At 43.8% G+C, this 8,673-nt stretch overlaps 1 protein-coding gene across 1 annotated transcript in view; it reads left to right on the top strand.

Moving 5' to 3' along the window:
- The first annotated feature begins 1,770 nt into the window (after window positions 1-1,770).
- The window catches only part of YES1 (YES proto-oncogene 1, Src family tyrosine kinase), a 47,445-nt gene continuing 40,542 nt past the window's right edge, over window positions 1,771-8,673 (top strand). Inside the window, exon 1 of the mRNA XM_072327594.1 lies at window positions 1,771-1,973. The gene's annotated coding sequence lies outside the window, so the exon portion shown is untranslated. The remainder of the gene's footprint in view (window positions 1,974-8,673) is intronic.

Below are 8,673 nucleotides of genomic sequence, written 5' to 3'. Positions count from 1 at the left end.
AGGGGTAGAATGGACTGAGAATCCCAAGGAACCTTTTGGCATCATGTGGGCACAGCCAGACGCCAAGAAAAATCCCATTCACTTCAGGCCTGAAACCTAGGCATTGAGTTACAGTGACAGCTGGCAAGAGTCAATATGCTTCTAACCATACAGCTTTAGCCCAAAGCTGATGCATTTCTTAAAGAACAATGAGTAGCCATGAAACACAATGAGAATAATGTGCTTAAGGCTCAGTCTGCTTTTTAGATACCCAAGTTTTACTGTTCTGCCATAAACTTAACTGTCCAAGTGTTTGCCCATGTACAGGAAAGGCAAACACAAGCAATTAGTGGAGGTCAGCCATGTAGGCTTGGAGGACTGCTGCAAGCCCTGACTGTGCTGGGAAGCAGTGATCAGACCCAGGGCTCTGACTGCTCCTTGGTTAAATAATTCATCACCCAGATCAATTTGTAAAACTCGTTGTTGATTTCTAAATTAAAAATCAATTCTGCAATAATGTGACTTAGGCTCCTAACAGGACAGGAAAATGATAAACTCCACCACTCTAACAGGGTTACATGAGTATTACTTATGGTAAGGAGCATCACAACCTGAAACGCTTTTGTGTTATTATTTTATATTATTTTATTTATATAAAAGTGTTAACTGCCTGGTGTATTTATGGTCTTGTAAAAGCAAATACTTGTATTTGACTTCAGCTAAAAGACAAACGGTTTTACCCTTAATCAATGCCTAGAAATGGGACCTCCTGCTTGATTGCTTTAAAGAGTAAGTACACATTGTATTAGATTCTCATTATGGACCAATACAATTATCAGTCAGCCTTCACACCAAATAAAGGTGCGAGAGACATAAATCTAGCTATTAATGAGCTGAAAACTAAGCTAATCCTGAATGACAGCCACCAATCTGACTGTGTAAACTTTCATAATCTGGGTTCCTTGGGGTGTTTTTCTCTCAGTCCTTCCTGCAGTCACTAAGGCTAGAAAAGACCACTAAGAACATCTAACCGTGACCCCATCCCCACCATGCCCACTAACCATATCACTCAGTGCCACCTTTACCCATTTCTCAAACACCTCCAGGCACAGTGACTCCACCACCTCCCTGGTCAGCCTGTTCCAATGTCTCACCACTGTTTCTGAGCAGAAAAATTTTCTAATACGCAACCTCAGATGCCCAAGGCCAGGTGATCCAGCCTGGATATTTTGATTAATTGGCCTGACTTCTGAAAGTTGGCCTCAGAAGACATTTGAAGAACCTTTATCTTGCATTCTATCGTGACACAAACCCAACTTTTCTTTTTCAGACACCCGACGCTGACCTCTGGCACTGAGACCAGTGGGATGTACCTGTCTGACTCAAACCTATAACGCACACCAAGCCTGTACATTCCCGGCTGCGTGGTTGAAGAATAATTTCTTCACGCCTTTCCCACGGCAGACGGAAGAGCTTAGAGCTGAAGCCGCACACCTGAACGGCGTCAAGCAGGGGGAAGGTAGCCGGGCTCTGGGCAGCCCGCCCCGAAAGGCCCCGATCTGGAGCTGCCCCTCATCTCCCCTCGGCCCCGCGTGGCCTCGGCCGCCACCATGTTGTCTCGGTGCGCGGCGCCGCCGAGGAGGGGTCCGCCCGGCTCCTCCCCGCGGCCTCTGATCGGGCGGGGAGCTTCGCCGCGCCTCACCCGGCCGCCCGCGGGCAGCGGAGAGAGGCGGAGTGCAGTGGGGGAGGGGCCGGAGGTGCCCGCCGGAGAGCCCAGCCGTAGGGGCGGGGAGTCTCCTCCTCCCGCCGCCAGGCTCCGGCTCCTCGCACGCACCGGAGCGCCCGGCTCCCTCCTCCTGCTCCTCTTCCCTCCTCCCTTCCCCTCCTCCCCCCCTTCCCTCCCCGGGTCGCCGCGGCTCCGGGAGGAGCGGGGGGGGCCCCGCTTCCTTCCCTCTCCCCCTCCTTCTCCCACCCGCGCCGGCGAGGACGGGCAGGTGAGCACCCGGCCGCGGCCCCGTCCCCCCCGCCCCGCGAGAGAGGCGGCCGCGATGGCGGCGGCGGCGGCGGCGCCCGGCTGAGCGCTAGGCCCCGGCCGCCCGCGCTCGCCCTCGGCCTCTCCCCGCGGGGCCGCCCGCTTCGCCCCCACCCCGGGAAGGGGACCTCGGTCCCTTCGCACAAAGTTTCTCGGCAACTTTCTGCCCGCCCCCGGGCCCCGCGGGGGGCTCGCAGCGTCGGGGGTGGGTGCGCGCCGCCCCGACCGGCGATGGCCGCTCCGGCTCCGGGCGCTGCTGGAGCAGCGCTGGGGCCGAAGGACGGAGAGCAGGAAAAGAGTTCCCGCCTCGGCTCTCGCTCGGCCGTGCGTGTGTCGTTATTTGCTGTTTTTCGTTCGGTTCTCGGCTCGGTGTCGCTCCACCTAGCAGGAACGCGACTGCTTTCAATTTCTGAGTCATTAATTTAAATATGCCATCATAACACTTCGTCAATCCCCCTCGTGTTCCTGGCGGTTTAGGTGGGGGGGGGGGGGGGAGGGAAGGAAAGTCCCATTCCTGCAGCGCTACTTTCTTTCTCCATGTGAAGTTATGTGCAGCAGAACGGCTGGCGCGTTATTTTTTTTCCCCCTCTCTCTTACATGGCATTAAGTATGTGGGTTTATTGCATGTGTTTCAAGATGGGACCTTCCAGATGTCTGATGTGGCACGTATGTGCCACTTTGTATCGGGAATAACTGGGGTGTAAATGTATCTGATCCACGCAGAGACTGAGGAGGTTTCTCCAGGCCTACCTGCTGCATTTAAGCCAAGGCAGAGGGTAGCATTAGTTACAAACAGATATTTGAATGTACCAAAATGGGCGGAATGGTCCCCAAGTGGTTTAGAACGTAGAGTATGCCGCCAAGGGAAGTGTGTTGTATTTCTCTTAATAGTTCATAGACAACTGAATGAAATTTCAGGCAAGTTTTGCAAGCGAAGTTGACCTTTAGTCAAGGAAACAAGATACAGAAGTTTACTTTGGAGCCTTCTCTTTCATTTTTGAAAGGTATGACTGGGAAGAGGGGTTTACGATTAAGTTGTGTTGTTGGTTACATTTGCAGTGTGTGAAGTACAGCATTGCCATAACTCAGTGTTACTGCGGATTTGATAGAAGAGTAAGAATTGTTCCTTTCCAGCTGGCAGAAAAGAATACAGAATCATAGGGCCCAACCCCCTGCTAAAGCAGGTTCCCTACAGTAGGTTGAGCAGGAAAGCTCAACACACTTGTGCTTGTGTTTCCTATGCATGTTTGTAAATTTAGCTCTAGGATGTTCCTACTGAACATGTGCATGGATCTGGGTGCTCTGTACAGCCCGGGCTTGAGGGTTAATCTCAGAATGAGGTACCCGTTGTGGGATGAATAGAAGGAGCAGTGCTGAGTGGGACTGTGTTGGATTTCAGAGGACAAAAAAACATGATACCGAACGTGAGACTGTGGCTATGGTTGGTAGCAGTGCTTCCCTATGATTATTTTATTCCACCGGTTTTGTTAGCTTTATTTCCTCAGGAAGAGCAGCTCAAGTGCAACCACAACATCTGCGTGCCTGTCGCTCCCTCTTGTATGTAGGTCTTCCAGCTGTCAGCCAATCTCAAACACATTTGGCAGCAGAGGTCTCCTAGGTTGGAATATTTCTATGGAATTTCTAAAATTAAAGAAGCTAGATAGGAAAGAGCTCTTAACCTGCACACTGGAGAGTTCATGTAATCATTTCTCTCAAGCTGGAAACCGATGCAGGAAATCAGACTTCCCTGGTTTTGCCTGCTCTCAGGGCTACTTGTGCAGTTATTAAAAACTCTCTAATTTTTGGACCTCGGTATTGCTATTTGGAATGAAAGTGAGCCCCAGATAGCTTTGATCTGTATTTCATAACATGAAGAGGATTTTTGATTGATTATTTTTTGTTTTTAACGTATCCAGGGAACTGTTAGGTAGTAAATGAAACAATGGAACGATATTAGAAGTGTATCGGGATTGCCAATTTATTTGAAATAGAGAAATATCGTAAAATCATACTTAATAGATCTTTGGTGTGCTGCACATTGTGCAGCAGGATTGTTTCTCAAGATATCGCAACTTGTAATTTAGGTTTTTATCAATACTCGTCCTCTCTGGAGGGATATTCTTTATTCTGAGACTGGCATTCTTCTTGCAACTCCAGAAGAAAAAAATCAGGGCTGTGTTCACTGATAAATGCCTGTTGTCACATGACAGGGATGTGCACATCCGTGTTGGTTCATGTGGCCAAAGTTTGCTTTAGGAACATGAGAGCTGAACAGTTTTACTTTCCTGTGTGCTCCGCCCATGGACAAAAGCAGTATGTTTTCAGCAGATAATTCCTCGTGTTCAGACCTTTAGTTAAAAGAAACGCATTCTTTCATCTTTATCCACTATGTGGATCAAGCTGTTTTCCTTCCTTCTTTGAACACAGTTTGAGTAAGCTACCTTTATGTTAATTTTAAAACTGATGTCAGTATTAACACAAACAATACTTCAAGAACTTATTGTGCTGTGTCATATTAAACAACCTTCTGTGAACAGGACACCTTCCATGCATAGTCAGGCTTTGGCTTCTGAGAAGCACTTCTGAAAGGTGTTGTGCTTCTAGCACTGAAGTCCTCTATTAGTTGACAGAATAGACTCAGTGCTGAGAGGAAATGTGGCTTCTAAAACTAAAAAATAGGGCTTAATTTTTGACCTGGAGGGTTGACTTTGGGCTTTGAGAAGATAGCTCATTCTCTGTATTTGGTTTTGTTCTTAGAATCATAGAATTACCCAGATTGGAAAAGACCTTGAAGATCATCAAGGCTCTTAAACACATCCAGGGACAGCGACTCAACCACCTCCCTGGGGAGCCTATTCCAGTACTTAACTACCCTTTCTGTAAAGAAGTGTTTCCTAATGTCCAACCTAAACAGTGATGGATTTTATGATGTAGCAACCACTTTTTTAAAAAAAATAATACTTCTTGAATACAAACTGCTTTACAATTACCATATGGTAACTTCTCTCAATCGCTGCAATCCTGGGCTGTGTTCAAAGCAATGATTTAGAGTTGTAGGGTTCCAAATCGTGTTATCAGTTGCCAGATTTTTGTAGCAAACTGGTCAAGTTGCCATTGTATGCTGAAGGGAAAAGGTATCATTGAGAAGATGCTGTCAATGAACTGTAGGACAGGTTTAATTTTAGTTCTTAGGAGGTCATTCTTACTGCCTTTTCTACCCATGGGATCGGGATTTGTTCTCAGTAGCACCAATGCATCAAGGCAGAAATCAGCACCAAGGCAAGTTACAGAAGTGAGAGTGACTGCATCCTTGGGTAAAGTTAACACGTGGCTGATTGCAAGACTGGAGATAGAAATGATAGTAATGGTAGTGCTGGAGTGAGCAAAAGTTATTCCTTGTGCATGAGTTTTTTTCTCTCCAGATTTAAGTACGCATTCTTTAAATGTGAAGAATAGCTGGAAATAGGAGTGAAAATACCAACCATCCCTTTCTGTTGTCACTTCAGGCAGACACCTGTGTGATGCACTGGATCTCGCTGTTTGAAGGCTGATAAACCAAAGCTGTGCTCAGCTGCAACATGTGCCTGAGCTGAGGACTTTCCCCCTTGGCTTTTACCTGAGCCCTGCAGCCAAGCAGGGTGCTGCAGTAGGGATCCTCAGCGAGCAAAGGATCAGCTGTGTTGACCATTAGCACTGGGGCTGGGGTTTGGTTATGATTTTTTCTAGACCCTAGTCTTAGATAATGGTACAGGATATAGCAGAAGAGTGCAGAGGAAGTAATGACCGCTAAAACCTCAGACTGATATTATCTTTTTTTCAGCTCCTTGAGTACTCTAGGATGCTGCATATGGACTTAGATGATGTTTTTGGCAGGTCCTGACTCTATTTTATCTTCTTAGTTTTGTAGGACTAATGCTATTTTAGTAGTATTGTGTAAGATGTAATCGATACTGATACCTATTAGTGTCTCAAATGTTGACGTAAGTCTTGAATTCGGATGGTGCTACTGAACTTGAAATAGGTTGCTGTTCAAATGAGTACTTCAGGAGGAAGTGAAACTTCTGTGGCTTAAGATGCATGTTTCTGTGGTTTTCTTCACACCAGAAGTCTAGATAAATCTGAAGTTAAAAGATTCTTCAGAAGCTTTGAGCCACTGTTCAGGTTTTCAATTGAGGTAAGCTAGGCTTAGAAAAGTAGATTACTTCATCTGCTTTCATTGACAGTGAAGTTGTTGAGTAAATACACTTGTGTGAGTCAATCTGTGTAGGTCAGGTTTCTGGGGAAACTTCCCGAGGTGTTTTGTGGTGTTAATGTGATGTTTAAAGTCAACCTTGCTATTGGAGGACTTCAGTGGAGTTCATTTACTTTGTTCATAAATGCCCAAAGCATCTTCTAATGTTGTAAAAATGAGACAGTGCAAGTGTTTTACTTCTGGTGTGAATGGCAGAGCATAAATACACTCAGGCCTCAGGTATGCTTACCAGGATCAATGGACCCACAGCAAAACAGTGGTAGTAGAAGAGGACATGTTTGTGTTGTCGAGCGCTGAATGCTTACCTTTAGTTCAGTAGACCTTCTGATGCTTCTACTCTGTGAATTGCAGTATTGGGAATGAAATTACAGACCTGTGCTAAAGGTTTTGAAATTTTCTCCCATACCCTTGCAATTGTAGGAAAAGATGGTGCTTATGTGAGGGAATTTAAAGAGTAATTAGAGGGTGTTATGAATCTCTTGTGTATTGCAATTGTGAAGCATTATACTGTTTTGGCAGTCAGCCAGGTGAAGACAAATTAATACTGAACAATTCTTTGTTAATAAATTATTTTTAAGCATGGTTAGATAACAAAATTAATGTTTATGCTTGAAGATTGACAAAGAAAAAAATAAGCCTGAGTTATGTGTAGCATTCTCTTGCTTTTCAAGAACATTTTATTGGAAATTAAAATCATGACCTACACTTGTAGCCACAGAGTAATAATAAATAAGAAGCCTCCCAAGCTCTTATGTACAAATTTCTCTACCTTTCTGTACTCTTCATATTTCTGATTGCCTTTACCAACCGACCTGTTCAACACGACAGTTCTCTTTTGCCAGGAACTACCTTAATGTCCGGAAACTGGAAATTGCTGGCAATGCTTTTTGTGGTGCAGGCCTTCTTGATTCTTATGGCCTATGTTGTTTGCTGCCATGGGCTGTGGAAACTGGTGATGGACTTCTGATTATTTGGTTTAGGTGGTCTTTTGGGCTGATTCCTAGCAGGTGTTCTTTCAGTAGATGTTATTTACCAATGTGTGCATCAGAATGGAGAAACACGTAACACTTTGCTCAGAACAAGTTTCACTGAAGAATAAATACAAAATTAATGTATAGGCAGTGTTCTGGTATTCAAAATATACATTTGCCTGTTTATAGTTGTTTGGTTGGTTGTTTTTTATTCCCACAGATTAGCCAAAAGAAAAGTTAGTTTGAATGTTGTGTAGTTGAGAAAGGAGACCTGAATATCAACCATCAACAAGGTCTGTATTTTACTATGAAGTATTTTAAATCAGCAAAGATATTATTATATCTTTCAGGTTTCTTGTGTCTCCTTTCTTTACTTTGATTCTAATTACTATTTTTCTGAATGTCTGCAGTTTGGGATTAAAGCTTTATCTAAATGCTTAATCAACAGACAAAAATTACTGTGCTTCAGAGCGAAGTTTCTCAAGGTTAGTTTGTGAGAAGCAGAATTAAGGGTCACGTTGTAGGTCTGAAATATGTTCAGGGTGATCTCCAAAGTGCTGTTTTATACAACTTAAAAATGAAAAATCTGAACCAAGGTTTACTACAAACCTTGTAGTAAACTTTGAATTCTAAAATTCCTTAAAGGCATGGTTTTTGTATTCACATAAGGACTAAGTAAAGGTGAGAGGGAATGGAAAGAAAGCATGTGGTAGTGAATGTTTCATGTCTCTTTTCCCTTATTTATTTTTTTTTTAGCAGAAAAGAGAATGTTTGGGCAAAATGTTCTACTACTTCTGGTTGAATTTTTGTTTGTTTACTTGTTTCTAACAATATATAGCATTCATTATTACTGCTTAGCTCTGATTTCAGTTGAAGTAGTTAATGTTTCCTCATAGCCAAATATAATCTGCACCTAACCATAACCAACATAAGTCTGCACCTATAACAAAGCTGAAAGCATAAGTAGCAGTGCATCTTATGTCCCTCTGGGTAATTTCACTGAATAGAAAGTCTTGCAATGTTTAAGTGACAAGTGAAAATACAGATTAGTTTGTTTCCTAATGCACATTTATGTAAGGCTTACGCAACATCTGTGTGATGAAGGCCATTCTTTGAGTGATGATCAACCAAGGTGAGTTCTGCATCACTGCTATAAGAAGGCTGTTCTGTACTGCATGAGAATGGAAAGCTTGGATTTGTTGGCTTTTGTGTTGGTTTGTTTATACCTTAAATCTTAACAGTGCTTTTCCTCTTTGATGCTCATACTCAGTAAAGCCTACTGAAATAACAGCTGTTGTGAATCAGACCAGAAGACCAATTAAACCAAAAATATCATCATCGTTATTATTATTGAGAATTTATCCTGACTTGAGAAATAAAAATGTCTCAAGTAAAAGTTTTGGAACTTCAGTTAAGAGGGGAAATTTCAGAAGCTTCTT

The sequence above is a fragment of the Excalfactoria chinensis genome, chromosome 2 (assembly GCF_039878825.1).
Source record: "Excalfactoria chinensis isolate bCotChi1 chromosome 2, bCotChi1.hap2, whole genome shotgun sequence".
NCBI classification, from domain to species: domain Eukaryota; kingdom Metazoa; phylum Chordata; class Aves; order Galliformes; family Phasianidae; genus Excalfactoria; species Excalfactoria chinensis.
Note: the sequence above shows the minus strand (reverse complement) of the source record. Positions and strands in the feature narration are given on the sequence as shown.